Below are 24,526 nucleotides of genomic sequence, written 5' to 3' on the forward strand. Positions count from 1 at the left end.
TAATTAATAAAGCTTAAGAGTTTGTTTGAAGTCGCTAATCCCGGGAACTACTAAACCGATTTGGACGTTTTTTTCACTAATAGGAAACTACATTACTCCTGAATGCTATAGGCTACTTTTTATCCCGGGAAAAACATTATTACGCGAGCGTAGCCACGAGCTTGGTCTTGTAATAATTTACATAAATTAACCTTCCATCAATATGAATCCAGCTTGGTATGGTTTTAGCTTCCTTTATAAAGGTAAATAGAATTAAAAAGCTTGCCACAACTATTGAACATAAATATTTTACTGTTACATATTTGTTTCTCTTCTTGAATATAATTGAATGAAGTCACAAGCTTCAAAGAATCTTGTGATCCTCAGACACTAGAAGGTATGTAATATAATGTTTAAATATATATAATATCAGCCCTGTATTATATACTGTTCCGCAGCTGGGCACGGGCTACCTCTACTACTGAGAGGGATTAGGCCTTAGTCCACCACGCTGGCCTAGTGATTCACAAAGAATACTCACATCATTTTAGAGTCAATGTCGGAGCTCTTTGCACTTGGGATTCGGACCTACGGACATTCATCTCGGCAGTCTGTTCCACACTCAACTAAGCAATCCCCGTTTATAATGTTTAACAATGTGTTTAATGGCAAAAACAGACAATACCTAGACGAACACTCATTCAATAAAGACCTGCTTTCAAGTTAATGTTCAAAGTCCAGTTAATTTTTTTATACCTATTAAACATTACAACATAGACACGTGTATAGCTGTGAACAGGATGCACAATGAGTGCATTAAATGACGTTAGTTCCAGCCTTTAGTCGTATCAAACAAATCAAATCTCGTGCTCATCAATCCGCCTTTTCGACATTGACAAATTGGGTCTATCCCGGAAATCAAACTGCACTTTAATACCTAGCCTACGCACGCTCAATGATGAAGTAACCGACAAACACTCGTGTTAAATGTAAGAACAGTAGGTACGGAGTCAATTTCTCGCTTTTTTCCATATTCTTCAGAGTTCAACGTTCCGATATGAATACATGGATATCAACACCTCTTCAATATGAAAACATCTATTTTCAACGAAAACTGTTTCAATTTAATATTTTCTTGAAGATTGAAACTTTATTTAGATAAAAACTACGAATGATTTTAAAAAGAGATACTAGCTTACAATGTACAGAAGCGGGTAATCTTCTGTAGGAGTTTTTAAGAATTTAGTTCACCTATGCTCTAGCGCAAGAATAATCGTCTAGACCTGCATTCATTGAGCATTACGGTTAGATTAAACAGGTAGCAGTCCGCTGTAAATTCGATTGTAGGTAGAAATACAAGCTTTAAGCTCTGTTAAGCTGTGTCTTTACCGAATGGAAAGCGTGGGCCAAGAGACAAAGAAGCCGCTTGCCGCTGCCGCGTGCAGTGCCGTGCACCGTGCGATCCGTGCGGTGGTGTGCGGTGGCGCGCGGTGGCCGCCGTGTCCAACACGTCTCCCGGTTTCATTATCTCCTACCTATCGCGCGCAGGGCTCCCCAATCAGTGGTCTGAGGCCGCTCTAGGCCGACGCACTCGTCGACATAACACGTGCATTACTCACGAAATATTTTCATAAAACCGAACCGAACGCACCCGTCGCGGCCCGCCCCGCGACCCCGCGACCCCGCGCACCCGGCAAAACCAGTTCAGTTCGTGCCCGGCTGCCGTGCGCGTCGGTCGTTTGTCGGGGAGTGACGTCATCGCGTTGTGTTACGAAAAAACAACCTTTTGTACCAAAACCAAAAGCAGTGCTGTGGATTCGTATTATTACAGTGGTCGTGTGAGATTGTGCGTTCATGTTGTGATGTTGTACGAGATGTTTTAGTGTGTACGGCGATATAGAGTGATACGGGTGCCGCCTGCCGTCGCCGGACTCGTTTTCTCTCTCGATCTCGGGATATCATTAAGGTATTTATTGTTACACCAGCTCATTGTTGTAAGGAATTCTTTCCGCGGCCCTCGTGTACGGTTGAATCGATAGTCTCGATGTCGGTGGAGTGGTGTTTGAGTGTGGCGGCTCGTTTGGTTGCTCGTCTAGGTGGCACGACGCGGTGTAAAGAGCCGATTTTGAATCGCAGATTGTTGATGGTGTTTGTGGATTTGCATTGTAGATGCGTTCAACATGCACCGTCGAATATCGTAGGGCCCGAGAGCGGATTCCACTCTGAGTAGGCGACTATTAATTAGGCGGTTCGCTGTAACGGTACCGCTGGCCGGGCGGCAGAGACGGCCACCGACTAGTCGCTAGGGTCGGGGACCACTTGACGATCTTTTGATATCTTCGTCTCTGGATGCGATAACAATTAAATTAATCGCTTCTCCGTCACGATTACCAACGAGCGTCGGCGGAGCCGCGTCTACGGAGCTTTATAGAGCTTTTAATGACACTAACAAACACTTCCCGGTTTCCCACATCGGCGATAATGTAAAACAATTCGCGCATTCCGCCGTTTGAGACAAATAATAATGCCGTAACATAATTAACCAGGGTTAATTAATACCACCTCATTGTATACACACATTAGTGTAATATCAATTACTATGATTGTAGGCAAATAAGGGAAATTCGTATTTTGCAAGGTTTGCAGAGGTCAAATGACAGATGGCGCCAGTTGTGGGAAAACATTGTGCTGTTACCGATGTAAACTCGAATCATAGTTATGGGCCGAATCTTTATTGTTAATTACACGATACAACGTAATGGATAGCTCTGAAATGTATTCCGACACAACAACAATCACGAACGCTAATTTAATGGGTACAAACAGGCAAACACCTATCCATTTGCAATAATTGTAAATATTTTATTTTTGGAATTTGCGATATTTTTAGCTAGGGTAATTGTGGATTTAAACTGCAATAAATAATACACACGCTGCATTACAGATTTTTTTTTTAAATTACACTGAAATTAGGCAATTAATATTTTGGAAAATGTAGCACAGACTAATGTTTCGAAATCTAACACCCAAATTGCATTGCATTTAAAATATATTTTTGTGGATAAACTGCAGTCCACATTTTATTACGGCAAATGATTGTGTGTAAAGAAAGTCCGTTGTAATTTTATTGCAAATAAAAAGCATACCAAGCAAAGAGGCCGGATTAAACTTCCAAAAAATGTTTGTCCATAAATACCGGGCAAGATTAAAAAGTTCCATCGTAAAATATCTTCATAACGTGGTCATTGTAAAAAAACAATGTCGGTTTCGTATTCGTGTTTTATTGTCAAAATTTGAATACTTACAACGGATCGCATAATTTTATAGACAATTTAAGGGTTACTTTTACAAGATGAAACCGTTGATTTAGTCATAAAATAACTCGTAAAATGAGTATTGATAGCGTTTATATGCGAGATGATATGGTGGTTTTAATATTACATTAATTTTGGAATCTATATTTGGACATAAAATTTGTAACGACAAAGTTATTCGTGTGTTGCAATACGTACCTATATTTATTAGCGTTCTTTATTATGTTACAACATATAGCGGGACAAGCAAACAGTGTCGAATGTTAATCACACAAATCAAATGACACATCGACTATGGAATGAGATACATCGTATTCTTACGATTTGAAACAATTAATTTTATCTTGCATGTTTAACAATGTTGTTAGTCACGGCCAGATAGATTACAACATTTTCGCAACACAAACAAAAAGTTAACGACTAAATCGATAAACCATCGCTTTCTAAATTCGTTCAATTTGCGTGTAAACTGCTAAAAAAGTATGTGGTGAACCAACAGTTCATTTTCCGGCGCACGTGTCGCGATAGTTTTTCGAGCATGCCTCAAAGCGTTAATTTGGCGCGTAAAAACTCTCAGTCCGGAAACATGGCGTCGCATCGGTATCGAACAGATGTTGACATGTGTCGCGACACCCGCTACTCGTGGCTGTATGCACGACGCCCTGGGCTAATTGACTGGGGTAAACGAGTGGTGCGTTCCGATTTACGTGCGCGTGGGTACGTTCTTCACAAATCGGGGTGACTGATTCATTTAAACTATTGAAGTATAATCCAGTCTGGAGTATCGTAAGTTTTGAATGCATGGCTGTACGACCTTGGTGTGACTGAACTCATTTGAAGTTTTTCTGTAGTGTACAAGTTATCAGCGAAACTAAACGTAGTAAATTCGCAAATTATAACTATTAACAATAGACTCTTCAAATATCTCTCATGGGAATGCTAGACTTCGAGAGAGTAGTTATTTCATTTGCTTGTTAAATGGCTTTAAATGGCCACAGCTGCTACCACCTCGTAGATAAACAACAGTTATTTATAGTAGAGTCGTGTAGCATAAGTTTGTATTAATTTAAAGTAAATGAGGATATGAGCGTGTACCTAGAATAATTTGGCAATAAACTAGTAGTTTATATGCAGTGCAGGTTTTTGTAAACATTATAAAATCAAAACAAAACTGTAGACTTAAGATTCCTTTGCCGGATATTAAAAAAGATAAATGGGCGTATGTCGTAGAATATAATCTGTACATGATGTACCTGAGTCATACAAAATGGGGGAGATTTAATTTTTATTATTTTGGCAACAAAATAGCATTTGTCTATTGTATTTGAAATTACTCATTACATGGATTTATACGAAAAGTTTTTGGTGTTGTGCCAAAATGAAAATGGAAAACGAAATGTGGAAAGATGGGCTGATTGCGGATTCGAATTCATTCGCTTAGTACTCGTGCAAAGGTTTATATTTATGGAGAAATTATATGCGACTATATTAGTGTTAATTTTATTGTTTTTTAAGTTGTTTTTAAAATTCATTTTATTTATTATGATATTCATTTTCCTTTTTTGCACCTGTTAATTCCTGCAAGATCTTAACCTTAATTTTGACTGGAAGGGAATGCCAATGCCATTAAGTTAAAAAAATACAATCACAATTTTACTTGTTACGACTTAAATACCAAAGTAAAAGACCGCAATTTGAATAAGAAATACAATTATTCCGGTTTACGAATAGTTTCAATTTGTCAGGACGTAAATCAAAATGATAAATTCAGCGAATGATTTAAATGATCTTCTATTTATATAAAACGTGTTATAAATATTCGTGTTACACACCAATGTCAGAACTCTAAATAAATCCCGAATCATAAATAACCATCAACTTAACAACTCAATTCAGCCAATTCACATTAACGGACTATACCAAAATTATAGCATGGATTTCCATTACTTAGCACCTTACAATTACGAAATATTCGCTGTCCTTGTCACGTTTATACAAAGTGATATAAGAGGAAAAGAGAGGCTCTAGTAATCTCCTATAATCGGAATAAGGCGCCGTCGATACAAACCATCGGGCGGAGATTTAACAGTAAAAAATTCTGGACCAAACATCACCGTTACTTGAGATTGTCATGGCTTTTGTTTAGATTTAATTATACAAATAGTATGCGACGGGTTTGATGCAGCTTTTACTGGAGTGTGTCCAAGACAGGGGGGAGATCGGAGATAGGCATAGTGGGATTTATGATTCGAAAATGTTTTGCTGTGATGTGTACTTCAAGTCGTTGGGGCCCCAAGCTACCTAATTCGGTACAATGTACAAGAAAATATATTTGAATATCGTATAAAAACTTATATATATGCGGGAACAGAATACTTAGAAATAACTTCTTTACTAAGAAAATAGTTTCGAATCTTGATATAGCGATATATATGTACTACGTACTAGATTTGGCGTTACGAACATTCATTGTGTTCAACTGAATTGAACTGTCATACATTCAAACTGATTTTAGTATGGTATCAATATTGATGCTTGTGGTTGTGTACGGAGTGGCGCTCATAATATAAAAACGCGAGTCTAAGTGCAAATCTGGATGTGAATAAAAATATTAGTCAAATTAGTAAAATTATTTGTTGTTAAAGTGAATCAATAAGTTATAACAGTTTTGGTTACCATTTTAGTTCAGATTTTGAACAAATAGTTTATATGGACGTTCGTGTCTATAGAATATACGTCAATGATATCGATGATGTACAAACCCCGTTACAATTTATAATGACAAATCATTGTGACAGGCTACTCGGCGGAGTAGAAATTATTTTCGTATCGACTTCACATTATGCTTTCAAGCAACTCGATATCAGATGACGTAAGCCTAACTTGTTACATTAATATTGATGTACTGTTATTTTGTTACCTTTAAGACGGTAAGGCTGATTGTAGACCAAAAGCTATGCTAGATTAGTTTAATAGATATTTTTTATAATTGTGTGCAGATTGAAAAGTATGTTAAGGTAGGTACTATGTACGATTTCGGCTATGCGAGCTAAGTTAGCTTAGCTTTTGGTCTGTTACTCATAAAATAACTTACTTAGTTACTGTAGTATTTTTCCTTTTATAACAAACATGCATACATAATATAACGTGCAGTGAATCACAAAAGTAGCTTACACATTAAAAATTACAAATCGCCTTTAAACTTTTGTGTTCTTACCGATAGTCGTTTTTTCTCTAGTAAAATAAATAACAAAAGGTTAACTACATTTTAGATAAAGAAAAAAGAATATCTTGAGTGAAGTAAATATGTAGAAGCATTTTGAAGTTTTAACATTCAGCTACTTTGAGGGCTGAATGTACATGAGTGCTAAAATCAGTATGGGACTTTTGCATTTTTACATTCAAAGATTAAAAACAAACATTCCTTTTACATAATAAAACGCATTGAATGCTAACACAAGCTATAAATATGTACCGGTCTAGTAAACATTTGTTTTTTATACGAACCATACCACCGACATTTCAATTATCTATGGTCTATACTATATTATAGACGTTTCGATGTATACCAATTTCTTTTTTTAAGTCTCATTTTTCTCGGGCAACGGCAATGAAAAATTTACTCAATATTTTAGGGAGTATAAGTGAAAATATTCTACGTCCATTATAACATCCACAAAAATGCAACTGTCATAAATAACATGACTACTTAGTTGTACTGCATGCGCGGTACGAGAGCTCTGAATTCCTGGGTTCGAATCCCGTGTCGGGCAAAGTGATATTTGGGTTTTTCGCTTCGTATCAGCCCAGTCTGGAATTTGCGCTCGGTATGGCAATAGGCTCGTCCCCTATCACATCATGGGACGGACAACAGAAAAGTGGGTGCCCTGGTTGCGCCTCTGCATACCCCTTCGGGGATAAATGCGTGATGATGTATATGCGTCATAAATAATTCAGCATCTGTTTATGAAATTCACATAATATATTTCGGATGTAATGATTTCTTTAATTAGTCGGAACGTGTTGATTAATTACGACCATGTGTTCGATTTTAGCTAAGCATATACACTTAAAGATCCAATGTATGAAATATTACCTTAATTAGACCATTAGGGCCTAGTCTCAGGTGTGTGGAATTTTCAATTTACGTGCCATTTTAGTATGTCAAGACAAGATTACGTACATGTAATTAATTTAAAAATGAACTAAAACTTGTCCTTATACCAGTGTATTTAATGCTACATAGTTTAGAGCCTCTGTTTAATAATCATATAGCTCATTTTATCTTGCAGCTATTTCAAATAATGCCAGCCAATTTAATAGTCTCATCCCTAATTATAGGATAAAAAAAGTTAGCGAGCTTAATTAATAAATCATGCTATTGTTTTGACACTCTAATTTTGTCTAAAAATAAATAAGAAGTAAGACTAAGCTCTAACGGCGGTAGTGCGGTAGCCTAAACATCGTGAGCATCTGTATACCTGAGAAGGTCTCTATAAGAAATTTGAGGGTATGTCTGCCAATCCACACTAGACCAGCGTGATTGACTAAGACCTAAACCTTCTCAGCAGCAGAAGAGGCCCGTGCCAATATTATATTTAATTTATATAAGATTAAACTCGAAGAAACTAAGCCGGCAATATCGATACCATTGCTCAATCCAGCGAAACGCAATGTATTTCAGTTATAAATTCTAATTATAATAGGCTCTCGGCATTCATCTCTGTCCACCCACTTTTAATTGGTGGTGGGAATATGAATATTAATATTGAACATTTAACAGTTAGTTTGGTCCTTGATGCAATGATATATTAACCACAAAATGATGGTTAATAAATAGCATTTTATGTGGGGTAGATATAGGGTTTTTTTTTATATCAAATTTGGTACCTAAAGTATAAATATAAAATGTCATGCAGCGTGTTATCGCTATGTTTATTTATTTAATTAAAGTAAAACCACGTTATTTATTTAAAATGTCTCTAAAACATTATAATATAAAAGTATCAAAACTCTGATATATAATATGATAATAATATAAACTTCACGCGGGCGAAGCCGCAAGCAAAAGCTAGTAAAATAATATAAACATAGGTGACTTTTGTTACATTTTGTCAACAAGGGTTATTAGATTATTTGTAGTTACTGTTTATTTGAAATGCTGTGGATGTAAATGGTTAGAAAACATGACCATTACCTCACATAAAGTTCGGCAACCTTCTCTACCCATCAAAATCAGATAAACTATAGTACTCAAATTTTTCAAGTGACATTGTTTGGTCTACTTCTACTATACAAAGGCGATATTACAAATTACTCATAAGCCAAAAAGTTTTGGACCTTTCACATATAAAACAGGCGCATGACTGTCCTTATCACTTAACTGATTAAAACATTACAAAATGTTTTTAAAACCAAGGCCCAAGCCACACTGAACTAATCGCATTATAGTACCAAGTAAATGTTTAAAAGCAATTTTTCAAAACAGTCGTAAAGTAGAAAATATTGAGTCATAGCACATTACAGAATGTACTAAAAGCTTGGTGATGTTTAGTAAGGGTACATGTGGAATATTACCGCTATACCAATGTATTGTTACTCGATTTTCGACCTTAAGTTATGTGAGTAAGTGTGTGGTAATATGAACGAGCTGCATGTGTTATGGTAAATATGTTAAGATGTTCGTCATTCAAAGCGAGTAGAGTGCTTTTCTTTCTATTTATTAACTTTGTAGATATTTAAAAAGGCTCTAGTGGGTTACGTCAGTATGTACAGTTCGATCTTGGGTACATTAGATATCAATGTATGATGTTTCAAAAGTAATTCGTGGTATATCTATACTAATGTATAAAACTGAAGGGTTTGTTTAAACGCGCTAATCTCGGAAACTACTAAACTGATTTTTATTTTTTTCTGATTTATATCTGAGTGCTGTAGGCTACTTTTTATCCCGGGAATATTTTTCACGCATGCGCAGTCACAGGCAAATATCACATAATAATTATATGTCTTATCGTGTCTTATCAACTAACAAAAATTGTATTGCAGTCTCTATTTTTATCGTAAGTTCATTGTCAACCAATTCATGGAAATAAGGTTATTTCAATCTTACCAAAACGTGGAACCTGGAGTCAAGACTTTCGCGCCACATATATTACTACCACTTAAATAACTGTTGACCCTTTTAGTTTGAGATTTATTCACGAAAAGATATCATGACCTATTTAAATTAAAATTTACATTCAAGCGGACTCACAAATAAATCGACCTGCATTAACCTCGTGCCGTCAAAGAAACTATATTTTAACATATCGTATTACCAATATTTTTTAATAAATTACTAGTTAAAACATTCTACACATGTACGAGAACTCAAAGCTTTTTAGTTCCACCAAATTTGTATATCAAAACAGCCATAAAACTATCTATTGCAATTAAGAAACCCGTGGCCATCTCTAAAAGAAAAAGTATAAATGCATTTCGTCTGGAGTTGTTTTTGCGATCTTAATGTGTTTTTTGGTTGAAATATTTTTTTCCGAGACAATGGTTTCGGTGCTTATCGCGTCTGGAGGATGTCTTGGGTTTCGCTCGAGTGTTTTTAGTGCTGAAAAGGAAAAATATTCTTTCAATGTACTCAGAAGTCTATAAACTGAGCTCTGTTTAATATTAGTTGTTACTCCTAAAGAGTTAGCTGTAATTCTTTTCTTAAGTTCCTTTTTGACAATCCCAATTAACTCAATTCAATCACGTATATATATTTGAATTCTGAATTATTAAATCGTTAGGTATTAGAATAACTAAAATAGGAAGTTCAAATATATACAATTTATCATAATCAGCTAAACATGAGTTAAATAGAACACGTTTTCTGATTGTAGTGAACTGTTTGAAACATTACTAAAGATTGGCTGCAATCGTTATAATAACTTGCTCATTAAATCACCTTAGAACACCTCTAGCGTTGGAATAAAGCTTAGTTCGCATGGAACTCTCGGCTTGAGTTACACTTAGGTTAAAGGTTTCCAAAGGCTTTTTTTTATCAATAAATGATAGTCAATCATCCATCTGAGAGGCTTGATTAGAGGCCGAGACATCGTGTTTCTGTGTCTTTTAATTATAAAATACTTATGCTCTTCTAATATAGATTAAAGGTGAAAGTTACTTGTGCTTCAATAGTATTTAATTTGTCCAGATATAGCTGTATACGTACTTATTTAGAACACTGTTCAAGATCTTCTAGTTCCTTAACAGTGTATTAAGTTTTATAATACCGTCTAAACATCTGTACATGCCAAAAAGTTAAAATCAAAGTATTCTAATCGCTAACACTCGTGCAGACGTGCCCTAAGCATTTATTATACTTAACTGCGTTAGAGTTGCGAGTTATTGCCGTCCAAAGCTGTTTTTATGCTTTTTCTCCCACCTAGAGTTAAGAACAGCAATCTTGGGAGTTTTGCAACATTTTATTGTTTTACGACGGCGCTCGGTGCGTGAAGTATCGAATCGCCTCGGGCAATACAAGACCTATTTTATTGTCTCCGTTGCTGAAATTTTGGTGGCTGTAACAATGGAGTGAGAATTTTATTGGCCAATGCCGATTGGCCGCGAGTTTGTTCGGTTTGTGATGATTTTAAATAATGTTGAATTTGTAATGTATACTGTAAAGATAAATTTTCATATATAGCATTTTATTTGGCATCAAAATAAAGTTATTTTTTGAAATTGTATTAAACCAAAGTTAAACCTATTGTTGTAAGTAAACAATGCCGGTTTCGCAATACAACAGTTCGGAAGCCATTGTCAATCAATTCTGAAGTTTCCATGGGCGAAATGAAGTCATAAAAGTTTTGTAGTTGCGTCGGCCCGTGTACCGAGGAGATTACAAAGCAAAAATGGAGCTTTTCAATCTAGCAATCAGCTGAACAAACGAACGATTTACGTAACACCGGTTTACGAGTTTCCCCACACCAAAATTCGTCTGAAACAAGCCGACGATTCTGCTCACGCGAAAACTTGCACCGTACTGACTTTTGCCTTTATAAATTCGGCTGGATTTGCGTGTCGAAGGAGAAATGTAACGATAACAGAGGCACGACGGTTAAATTATGTAAGATTACGCGTCTGTGGTGAGTAGGATCTTGCTGCCAGGCTTTTACGAGTTTCGTATGACTCCGAGATCGTCATGAAGGCTATTTTCGGGATCTCATTTGAGAAGTTTGCCGTCATCAAAGAGGGAATCTGGGTGTCGTTAGATCGTGTCGGTATTCACGTTGATACCGTCTATATTAAAACAATCCTCCCGAGCTCTGACGGTATAAGCGGAGTCCTTGGAGCGTGAGACATAAAATCGTATTAAGCGTCATTAGGCGGTAATAATATTAGAATTTGTAAAGTGTCGCACACTTTTGCGACCCTTGTAATACCACTGTCAACGCTAGTAATAACATCAGGTAAAAATGGGTCCCGAACTTGTCCCTCGACGGCGGCGTGGATATATCGGATCTCTCGCTCGCTCACTTTAATTGGCCGGAGACAGAATCTCGGTCCATACTCCGGGCACGCCGCGCCGCACAGATGGATCACCAAACATTTGTCATTTAAAAACATTCGGGCGGTATCCAAACGTCCACGGTCCCGATAATAAAATTAGGCGCGTTTGAAATAATTGCAACCTTTTATTTGGGTATCTCCGGACGTCGGAACCACTTTAGACGCAATCAAGTTTCCTCCGCGGAATCGAATTGAGACATTGAATGTTTGCCATTTTCTTTTCCCCCCAATTTCGCGCCAATAGCAAAAGTAAAAAGGCTCGCCGATACCACCAACATGGAGGGCAATATACGACATCGTCGGGAGAACCATTTCCTTTAATGCTTTCATGAGATTCGGGAACTAAAGAGCGTGTAACAACGTATCTGTTCTTTGCCTTTTAATAGCCTAAGAACGGACAAACTGGCAAGTATTAACTTTTATCAACCATCTGCACGAATGTCACGTCTTTATTACTACTTATTCTTTGTCCTCATGAATGCATCGTCGGTGGGAGCGGGACAGACAACAGCCGTCTCATTTTCTTCTTGTAGTTGTCTCCACGTACGAAAAGGTAGGGAAGCGCGCGTCCCTCTCGTCCATAGGTGTTCAATTCAATAAAAAATGGCGTACCTGGACCGGTCCCCTGACATGTTTGTACATTTTTCTTACTGTTGTGTCGAGCCTTTTTTGTTACGTATATTCCGATTGAGATTGAATCTGGAGCGTTATTAAAAAAGTTTCTCGCGTAATTCTCGCGGTGATTTTTGCTGGCGCCTGGTGGATATTTGCTTTCGCGCGCTTTTCCATTTCTTTTGTGATGTCGATGATTTATTGTCTAAATTTTACAACGCACGTGCTCTTAAGATTTTGGTTCATTTTAATAATGCAAAATTTGGATTCAATTAACATTCTCGGGCCCTCACTGAGCCTTCGTTGAGCGTTACAGAAACATGTTGGTGATGTAATACTACATGAATGTGAAATTCATTAAAATACGTACCGATATAAATTATTCTAGATTTGAGGTTTTAATTGTGTTTGTTATGTTTCTGACTTAAGCGGTATTTACCAGTAATTAGGTTTTTATGAATAAGCGGGGACTTTTTACGAATAGACGTTCACGAGGTCATAATAAAACAATGAACGCCTCTTTGGATGATTAATAAAATTAAAAAAACAAAGAATTCAAAAAAGAACATTTTCTCCCCTAGCGTCCTTTGTACACGAACCTTTCAAAACGATGTTGCAAGCAGTAAAAACAAAATCACCCCGTTGCAATCCAATCGTTTGTCTAAGTGAGCAATTTAAAAAATAAAAATCCAATATGGCGTACGCTCGCAACAGCTGACTCAGCGCCACCTTACGATGGCATGGCGTCCGGATCTCTTTTGTCCCCGTACTTTGCTAAGCGATTGTAGCTGACATTTTATTTTTGAAAGCTTATTGACAGGCTGAATTGGGCATTTGACAATGGTGGGGTAAAAAGTTGTGCTGGTAGTTCAATAGTTTTTGAGTGTACCTCTTGGTAATTGACCAGTTTTATTTATGCAGGGCGATGTTAAATAAAACTGAAATTGAACGAAATCTATGTTACTGACAGGAAAGTGTACCAATAATTTCTTATTTTATTCTTGTTTCATCTAATCTTACAACTTAAGGTATAGTTCAATGCTGATAAACAACTGTATGACCGTAACTATGGCAGTGAAGAACTGACAAGTTTTTATTGTCGGTGGACTTATCTATCCGAACAGGTGCTAACCTACCTCCTAAACCAATACTCGCTAGAAAACCCTCGTTCGTCGTATAATATTCTCGTAAGGGTGGTTAAGTTTAAGGAATTTTAATGTCGAATTGTAGATTCCGTTTAATTATCAAGATATTTAAGGGCAGTACTCTCTTAAACATCTTAACCTGTCTTCAAAATCTTTACCTAATATTACAAATTATAATTTGTCTCTAAACAATTTACGTTGTATTTTATTTGAACAAAAAATTTAAATACAATTTAGTCCTTGTTGTATGAATACATAACGCGAACAATTTAACTTAAAGTATAATGAATTCGCGTAAGAACAATAGTTTTAGTTGCATCAATTGTTGACTCACTCATAAGCCGTCCAATACTTGTGACACGCATTGACAATTATAACCTAACTCGATACGTCATCCGGGTTTCTCCATTAATGCCATTTGAATGTATCGATCACGAAGCATAGAATCGGAGGAAAATTAGAGAATAACAATGTTTACATTAATTGGTAGTTTTTGGGTAGATCTGGTTTTTAATATATAGATTACTATAGCAATTGGAAGCACTACTATTCATGTTTAAACAAGCAGCAGATAGGTTAATTATTGGGCATTATATTGCTAGGAATAATATTTAGTCTGATCAGGTAATGATATAGCACAGAATGTAATGTTGTGTTCCGGTTTGAAGGATATTGTAGGCAGTTTAACTACTGGACATAATAAGACTTAACATCTCATGTCTTTGGATGGATAATTCAAGGTGTTTGATGGTGTTTCTACTGTTTATGGGCATTCATATCGCTTACCATCAGGCGAATGGCAAGCTCGTCACGTCATTCAAAGAAATAAAAGAAAATTGGTGGTATTTGAGTTGCTACTCATTTCGTTGTACGGACAGATAAGTGTACGCTGGACTTCTTTAAGGTTATAAATAAGGCCCTTGCGAGACGTCCATCAGCAATATTCAACTTACAACTAAAGTAAACAACAGGAGCTATCTACTGCTTCCTTCGTATACGTTTGAAACGATAACACCTCCTTGATGGAATATGAAAAATGGATGTGGAAAATGTGAATATGTGCTAGCACAAAATTGCTTGATTATAAATAAAAAAACATTTGAAATAGGTCATTAAGTCCGCTATTATATTACTGTATATTTTAGCAAGTCATGTTATAAATAATTAATTCTTTAACACCGGTGTCTCAGCACCTCTTGCTATTTGCGGAACATGTCTCGGTTATACGGCGATTCTCTTAGATGCCAGTACATTTTCCACTTCACCTAGCTCTTCGTTTACGACCTGTCTAACTAGGTCTAACTTGTTTTCAGGCCGGGCAAGGTCGTTGACAATGCTGACACTTAATATGCCATGTTAGTACTACATGTAACTACAACATACTATTGTACTTTAGTTCTTCCAAAAGATTTTTCGACTGTTTGTAATTGTTATTCTTGTATTACTACTGTCTAATTATATTTTTAAGTCCTGGGTAGTTTGCAATCTCGAGTGTTTCTGATTTCAAAGCTTTGTGTTTATCTTGAAGATTTCGAGAATGTACTTCGTTGACCATTCCACAAATGACTTATTCCTTCTCCCAACACAATATATCTTGATATTTTTCTTTACCACAATTAAAATCACAAACTATTGACATTTATAGAAAACAAGACTTTAAACCAAAAATAACCCGCTTCGATCGTGTCATGTGTAAAGAAGTTCCAAATCTCACCAGCTCTCAAGATGAAATTAAACTGCAACTGCAAGTATCTACAATAATTTAAACTATCGTCTGTTCCTGTACTAAGCATTAAGTATTCAAGGGACGTCTGACGTGCCTCGTCTACATGTCCAACGCAAGGCCGTGAGCGCATGACATTCTGATTGATAAATTAGATGCATTGTCTTACTGTTCCTGTGTTTTTGGATTGATCATTGCGCTTTTAGTTTCTTGTAAAGCTTCTGCTCGTGGTTAAGTTAGTATTTTTGCTCCCATAATGTCCTATTGTATTTTTCTAGTGTATAATGTAGGTTAGAAAGTGTCATAGGTTATTCAACGGTTGGATTGTTTACAAACATCTTCGCAAACGAAATACTGTACCAATAAAAAACCAAAAATATTAAGCACTTGACGACTTTAAAATCTTAATCAAATCATAATAACAGTAAACACAATGATTCATAACATTAAGGCCATTAGCAAAATTCCTCACCGTCGTTTAGCTTTCACAAAGATCGATCAAACGGTGCTATCTCTGTACCATATCTCCGTCTTTTTCCCAACTTCACAAAAAGCCACAGGGAGTAAAAAGAGACAGACGAGGCTGTAATTTACGCAGCTTTTAACGAGCCGCTCATAAATCTTTTGTAGTCGGTTCACTACGGTCGTTTGCGCCGGCGCATTGAATGCGACGACGTTTGAGATAAGATTTAAGAGAAAAATTCAGACACACCAGTCGAAAATGCATGTTATATCCACATTGGCTTCTTGACAATGATTTGTGGTAAATACTGTTGGTAGCTGGCTATTTGAATATGTATTAAGGTTTATTATTGCATGTAAGCTATTTAGAGAATCCACGGTGTTAAAAAGTAAGTAGCTTAAGTAAAGCTACTTGGACTGTGAATCTCCGTAAGCCCTTGAACCCAAAATCTTTCTATAACTTGCATACAATTAATGGATAAGATACACTATCACTGAAATGCTGATAACGAAAAACCCTCGGAATTTCGCTGGAAATACACAAACATATTTTGATACTACCGTTTCTAAAATTATATATATACACCTCTGTCATAATTATATAATGTTTTCTCTCGCTTCCTCCGGCATTAAATGTCACTCGATATAACGAGACAAGACAATGTATAACTAAAACAGACGTAGGTACGTGTTTTATTATTTCAATGGCTCCCACACGGGTCGTAAATAAAAAAGTATGATTTTGTAGGAGACCCGTTTTAATTATTATAGTTTCGGTAAATATATAAAATATTTTAACTGCCTATTATTTAAATGACGAATAAATGAAAAACAGTTGAAATATCCCCAAACTTACGCAAATCTGGGTAAATCAAGTCTGGCAGCCCTGTAGCTGTCATCGGGCGGACAGCTGTGCATCCTAGTTCTATCAACAAACATGGATAATGGTATTAGACCGATGACCGACACACGCCGGATAGGTAACTAATTGAAATGTGTTGTAATCTCACGGGCCGTACAGATTTAGAAATTGGGTCGGACACCAGACTGAGTCTATTGTTAGAAAATTAAACTGTATGTATATTGTAATAAGTACTATGGTGGAATTTGCTGGTGGTAGGATTTTATATTTGCTCGGATAGCGACCACCGTACACAAGATCTTAAAACCCCCCATAGTGGCCCACGTAAGTATCGTGTTCCGGGATCAGCCTGTGTATATCCGGTTCCAACAGGCCGGCATAATTGTGTCGACTGCCGAAGAATAATCATCTCTCGTCAGTCGACATTCTATTGCACCCAACTCCAATTACCATCAGGTGCAGCTGGGAGCACTTAACCGTGCACGAATAAAAAAAAAATCAATTCTAACAGTGGGACTTTAGGTTGGGTAAAAATAGAGTATTTTTAGTGATTTATTTACAAGAATGTCTAGTTGCAATTCTGAAGGTATATTAACCGTTTGGTGTTATTCAGGCCCGTTGTTTCCTAAATAAGTGTCAACTGCCAATTTTGTTAACTTCAAGCTTCGTAATAACTTAAAGACAACACTTACATAAACTATTATTTGGTACGGATATGCGATCGTATTAGCAAAATGAATCGCCAGTTGCATAAATAGTGATGCGATGAGTTCGAACAATTGAATTCGAAGCAAAAGTTCAAGATAAGGACGTTGAGATTATCGGATTGATGCAATACAAGGGTGCAAGTTACAATCGATAGCGACAACTATTTTTAGTTTTTTGGGAATTTTGAGAGACTGGCAGGCAGTGGCGAGGGCGAAAATTTCCGAAAGGATTCCTGACATAACAAATAGGTACTAATATGCATAAATGCTGTCTACAAATTGTTCTGATAATGATTTTACATAAATTATGAAAGGGAGGCCGAAAGGAATTGGATTGTATGGTCCCTTCGCCACTACTATTATATATTTTTTTGATTTTAAATGAAAGGTTATTGTTCGGAACCATACAATATTCAATACTGCAATTATTTTACAACTTTTGTAATTCTTCATCTACGCTAAATAACTAGACATCGTGGAGTTAAGAAATAAACGAATATACATACTTCGTACTTTAAAATACTATGAAACATCAGTAAATAAGTTAGTTTCTTTGTACCATAATATTCTTATAACTTTACCGAAATTTCATTGACGAGTGCAACGACCTAAGCAATTCCCGATCTCATATTTTATTCAAATGTTAATAGCGATGAAATTGTAATATTAAGGATTTGAAGTCACAGATACGAATAAATTTTCTACATGAACAAAGGAAATAGAAATCTGCTCCCTTCACATATCAATAAGCTATCGTAAATATTGAAATCATGCTCATCGTAGGAAAACATTAGGTACGTGACTGCGCAAGATTTGCGAAATATTTTATTTGGGCTATGTCGTGTGAAATAAATCAACTATACAAAATATGTTAATGAACGTACATACCTATATTATTTATATGTTAACATTAATCATGCGTATGAACTTCCTATATTCGTGGATACGATCTATATCCAGTACTGCCATGCTTTTAATAAGGTTAAACTAAATTGTTATTAACCTTCGCCAAGAAATACTGTATTTACTCTATATATTTAGACAGCATTATACAAAAGCAGCTCATTCATTTTGCCCTGACGACATAGAATATTGTCATTGATTGTTTTTAGATGTTTTTGCGGTGTTCGACCGACTCGCATCTCCATACGGGTCGTTTGAACCAACAATGTTCGAAGTACTACCTAATTGCTCATACCGATGGTCCCTACGAAAAGTATCGAATCTGTAAAATGGCATTACGAATGTCCGAATCGAATATACATCGCTTGTTTAGTGTTATATTACCGTGGCTATAGGCATTTCGATCCTTATTGTCTTAAATAAATGTAGTTCATTTTAATAAGGACCGTTTAAATATTATTAATGTCGACTTTTCCTTAATATGAAGCGTATTGTTTTATATTTATAATTAATCATATTCAAGGTCGCGTCACGTCTTCCTCCGTCCTCTACTTTCCTCATACAGCTGTTCAGGTTATCTCAGGTCGTCGGTCCAGCGGCCAACAGATGAATCATAAACAATGCTGCAATAACTAATAGATAGGACATGTTTTATTGTAATTGTTTATGAACTGAGGTCGGTCGTTGAATCCTACTCGATTTGAGGTTGAAAATAGGATAATAAATGGGGATTTAGTTTGTCATTTAAGGGATTATGTAGTAATTATATATTTTATATGCTCTTTGAGTGTAGCTATTTATGAAGTTATAAGTAAATTATCTAAAAAATATTTCTCAAGTCCGTATGATTTTTTTAGGGGAGGAGGATGCTCCACCATGCCCCTCATGTGGCCATAGATAAACCAGTGTTTCCCCGCATTCAATAAGGGTAAACTAAATCGTAGACAAACTTGAAATGGACCTCAAAAACGGTACACTTAAACAATACTCTATGGACAAAACCTCTTATAACTCAAACCACACGCTAAATACATTGAAAAGGTAACACAACGAGGTCACAACTAGCGTCTCGCTGTTTCGGATCATTAATTTGACACTTGAAATAGCTCAGAAGTGTTACAATGGCAGAGTTACACCCACAAAGCGCGCGGGTTAAAGTTGACCATCTTTTTCAACGTGCCACAGAACGGTTAGCCAACCCTGGTTTTTGTTAATGGAATTGTAATGAGTAAGAGTGAAGACGGGTCGGATGGACCCGTCCACGATAATTGGTCTGTTGGATCGTTTTTTAGTGTTCCGGCTTGGTGAAATGGAACGTGATAAAAAAGATTGATATGAGAGTAACGATACGTAAATTGGAAAGTCTTAAATGTAGAATTATTTTCGGTGTTGTTGAGCCCGTTTGACATTTTTTTTTATCGATAAAATACTTATTGAACGTACTGTACGTATAATATTTCTATAGTTCAGTTATTTTTACGATAGTATATTATTTTTATTAAACTTTATGCGATATGGATACTCACCTTTTTGAAGATATTATTTTACAACTCGTAGTTTGTTTTAAAAAATGTTTTTTTTAGTGACGTATGACATAAAATATACATTTTAAGCAACTATATCATATTTTACTTGTAAATTAATGGTAACACGCAACAAAAAGTGACGCAAGCATGAAAAGTGCACTATACTGAAAGTAAAGCTAATTGGGAGAAACGCAACATGATCTTTATTAATCGTTGCACGTTTTTCAACCCAATGTAAGTCCATACATTTACAACTTTAGACAGCGTGCCGCACAGTTACCATGAGCTGTGACACGATAGAACGTAGGATCGATCTCCGCACAAATTAATGTGAGGTCGATTCATATTTGTGTCTAGTCTTAGCATATGTCGTGGGAATAAAAATCTCTTGTGTAACGTCCTGAAACCCGACATACGTTAGAATTACGATTCTGTGTAGTGAAAATTGGGTGTTATATTAAAAATAATATTATGTTATTTATCTTTATAAAACTTGAAAATTCCTGTCTGAATTTGTTCTATTCAGCCAAGGCTTTTGTCTACCAGTCAACCGTATTATTGACTCAGTTCTTTTTTATAGATTTACGTCTCAGTAACGTCGCTAAATCATATGTTAACACACGTTTAAACAGCGATGATTTTTATAACTCGCAAGTTTTACGATACGGTTCCTTATACCTTCGATATCCAATACTTGAGGATTTTATCGCTACGCAAGCTTCGTTTTACGGCCTACAGTTCCGTACTGATACCATTAAGGCACGTATTAGGTTTTACAACCGTCAGAATTGTGCCAGATTTCTGATGTGGTAATGAAAATATGTCTTATTCAGGAGTCTTTTTAGTGGTAGATTTTTACTAGTTGCGGTTGTTAGGTTTTGTTTACGTCGGCGCCAGACGGTTTACGTTGTAATACGATATATCGGATTATTTGTCTAGCCGGGAAGGCACGGTTTTGCTGGATAGGGTGGTATGAGGGATATAAATTGTTCGGAACAAAAATGGACTTAAATTATTCCACCAAAGTAATTATAAAATGTAAAGGTTATTCATGGTAACACTTTTCACCAGTCTCCCTAATCCGTTTTGCTAAGTTCAATTTATATCATTTTATTAAATTAGGAATAATAAAAATCCATTCGTAACCCTAAAACATTTTGCAAAGATCCGGCAGATCCAACCCAAAAACGGTCAAGATTATTGCCAACTGCGTCCTAAAACTACATATTAGTACGAGTATATTATGGTAATGGAAGGTCGAAGAAAATGCGCTCTGAATACCTAACCATGACAAACTAACGGAATCACTTGAGAAGTCGATCAAAGTGGGATTTGCGCCGGTCGGAGGGTTGGTTACCTCTCAAATTGAAGAATTTCGTCATATTAAATTTTAAAGGCCGAAATATCCATGATTATTAATTATTTTTACGTTTTTCTTTCAACTGCGAGAACTAATCACTAACTAGACGTGAATTTAAATTCTTTACTTGCCAATACTTGTTTAGTTACCCAGATTAAAGCCGAAACAAAATGTATGAAAATGGACCTTGAGCTACCACCTTAATTTAAATTATGAATAGAACCGTCCCGATATATCCGGTGTGGAATCGTTGAAATTTATTTTAAATATAGAACATGGACAACGAATGTTTTGCTTCTTATTTCAAACTTTACAATTTGAATATTAAAATATGATAGCGACAAAATATTGAGTGGTAAATTTTTTTTTTATAAAATTAAACTACAAAAAAGGTATTTATAAAAGAGTTTCCAACTAGATATGTAAGGTTTATATTTCTAATTATTTACTATCCTTAATATTTTGTATACATACGTCATAATGTATAGAACAAGGGACTGAAAGTAAAGGTAACAAACAGTTCCGAAGCCCGCAACTTTAGTGGGTTCAAGGGCTCATTTAATAACATAGTAACAATAACCTAGCGTGACGTAGGCGAAGTGGTTATAATTATTCAGTAATTATATGCTTTGTTTATGAATACAAATGTAATATTCTAAAACGTTTACTAGTAAATAGTAATTTTCTAACCAAAAGGCATGGTCTTGACAACCTCATGACAAGATAAGCTATTCATCTGAGATTAAGCATCGCGAATGCCTAGAATTTAAAATCACTTCCTCAAAGTTGAGACGCTAAAACATTTATACAAATATTTGTTCGGAGTATGCGTTTCAATTTCGGATTAAAAATCTTATAGTTACTAAAACTAATCTTCCCCTACATTTTAGCATTACATACCAACTGGCATTAACTTCACCTCCATACGAATATAAAATCTAAATCTACGAACAAAATTAATCAGTTTAGATTTCAGACCTTACTCAACTAAAGGCTTCGTAAACAAAAACAAATGTACAGGCCCGGGGCAGATGCCATCGTTAATTAAAATTCATTTGAACTACTGCCAATAAACCTTTGGAATAATTAAATGTTACGTCTCCGATCAATGGGTTGTTTTGGTACACAGGTTCCTTTGGATTTACCTTTTCGAAAGGATTGTTATTTACTCTCCTTCACGGCGTTGGCCGCATAAATTCTAACTGTGCAACTTGGGGCAAAATACTTATACCTTAATCCAGGACATCGGTCTGAAAATTCATTGAAGAACTTTTAAGGTATATAAAATCTGCTAATTAGTATGAAACTAGTGTGATCGCCTTAGGCCTTAGTCATCTCTTTAAGAAAGCCCCGTGACCAGCAGCATGACTGTAATAAGAGGCTGATACCATTCAGAAAGAAATAATTCTTTACTGTTAAGAAAATACCGTGATGACTCACATTTTTACCTCCCAGTACCTAATTAGTCCAAATGATGTAAAAACTCCAGTACAACTTAAATAAAGCAATTAGATCCGAGATATTTATTGTTTTGAACTTACGTTTACTTACGTTTTTATTGTCGCCTATTAGTTTTAGAGCAACTGTTAACGTGTTTTATATTGGAAGTAAATCTTAATTAACTAAACCGCTTTACGATAAGTTAATTAAAAAATCGTTTCCGACATATAACTTTAGGGTAATGTCGTGATCTGGGCATCTGCTGTTAGGTTTATTGTATTTCGTGATTTAATGGGTTAAAATGAAAGGTACGAGGGTCAGTGGCATCCTTAGACAGCAAAGTTCAACGAAAACAAAGTACTAAAATGATGTTCTTGGTGGTGTTGCTATTGGTTGGGAGTAAGCACCATAAGGAAATTCAATTTCTCATCTCGTCATAAAAAAATCTTAGAGCAATCAGAATTTTTAGAGATGCTTATATACCTGCCCAATTTAAAAAAAGGACATTCGAAGGCCATTAACAATGCTAAAGAAAATTCTAGAGCTTTTTTTTCTAATACTTAAATTAATTATTTTTTTCCTTTTACCAAATTTGTAACCGATGTTTTACAAGTATTCCCTTCATATGCGTGTCATCCAGGAGGCGCAGTCTATTATGTTTATAAACTCACCCTCGTAGGGAGTCTAGATTACCGTGACCACCATGTCTGACAAATTCGAACTAGGGGCAGGGGAATGTTAATATCATATATCAAGTGTAAGTGCTTTAGGAATTATGAGCTAGTGTTGTTTTCGTGGGCCTTTTTATGATTATCGAAACGAGTTTATAGTTTGACTGAATCTTGCTAGTTCCGGGTTCGATTAACTTTGAGTTTTATTTCGATAGACAACCTTATTCTTGGATGTGGCTATTTTTTATTATGAGTATTTACTCAAGCTGTCACTTCTAATGTGTACTCGTGTCAGATCAGAAGCAGTGTTGAATCTGGTATTGTACTCTATTACGTGTCATCTTACATAGCTGGCTAAATGTTGGTGATAGATCTCTGCCTTACCCTGAAAAGGAAAAGGCATTATCGTAAGGGCATTTTAGCATTCTCCCCTATTCACTTCTAATGTTTACATTATCCATTCTAATCAACACACTGCAATAACATTATTCCGGCCACGCGGCAAAGTTCGCATCCTCATTGCAAGTTCAAAAAACTTGTCAGTTCATATTCCAACAGCTTACGAAGTAACCCTGGTTAATACCTTGTCATGTAAGTTAAATCCTCAAGTTGCAGCCATAATCTGCCGCGCGCTGTACCTACAACAAGGACTTAGTGTTAGAACTTCTAGCATTTGCATAAATATTCTGGACAGAAACATCGTGACATTTTGCCTCTATTACATAAAACGGCTGAGGGAATAGTTAGAAACTATTAAAACTATAATATTTGGAATCAAATTAGAGGATTGATATTTAAAAGAAAAGTATCATTCAATATGAATGAAGATTTTGGAAGTATAATAGTAAGGTGTTGTATAACTGGAAACTGTACGCGCTGTCGCCACTATCAAACATAATGCTTTATTAACCATGTTAAAGATAATAGCAAATTCTGCAATACAATGAAGAGTCTTAACACTGGCTTAAGTACATTGAAACCTTCTTTATTAACGTAATTTCTCGTAATTCGATAGACATAAGCCGATATAAACTGTTTGGTTTAACATTATGTTATTTGATCAGTAAATTGCTCAGGGAACAGAGCTCTATTCTTAGAAGCATCGATCGCGTTTTCCACTATTACTCTATATTTGGTGTCGTACGTTGTTCTTAGTATTAAATCTTTATACTTTATATTTCCGGTTCTAGTATTTTTAGCTATCCAAATGATTGTTTGGTATTTATATATATATTTTTAAGTACAATTTATCATTGTTGGTTTCAGGGACAA

General features: G+C 35.8%; 1 protein-coding gene across 3 annotated transcripts in view; it reads left to right on the forward strand.

Moving 5' to 3' along the window:
• Positions 1–1,542: 1,542 nt before the first annotated feature.
• Positions 1,543–24,526, forward strand: part of LOC115443821 (latrophilin Cirl) — a 337,597-nt gene continuing 314,613 nt past the window's right edge. The window contains exon 1 of one of the 3 annotated variants that reach the window (XM_030169399.2): positions 1,543–1,945. The gene's annotated coding sequence lies outside the window, so the exon portion shown is untranslated. The remainder of the gene's footprint in view (positions 1,946–24,526) is intronic. The other 2 variants (XM_030169401.2, XM_030169400.2) reach the window with 2 other exon arrangements.

The sequence above is a fragment of the Manduca sexta genome, chromosome 3, assembly GCF_014839805.1.
Source record: "Manduca sexta isolate Smith_Timp_Sample1 chromosome 3, JHU_Msex_v1.0, whole genome shotgun sequence".
NCBI lineage: Eukaryota > Metazoa > Arthropoda > Insecta > Lepidoptera > Sphingidae > Manduca > Manduca sexta.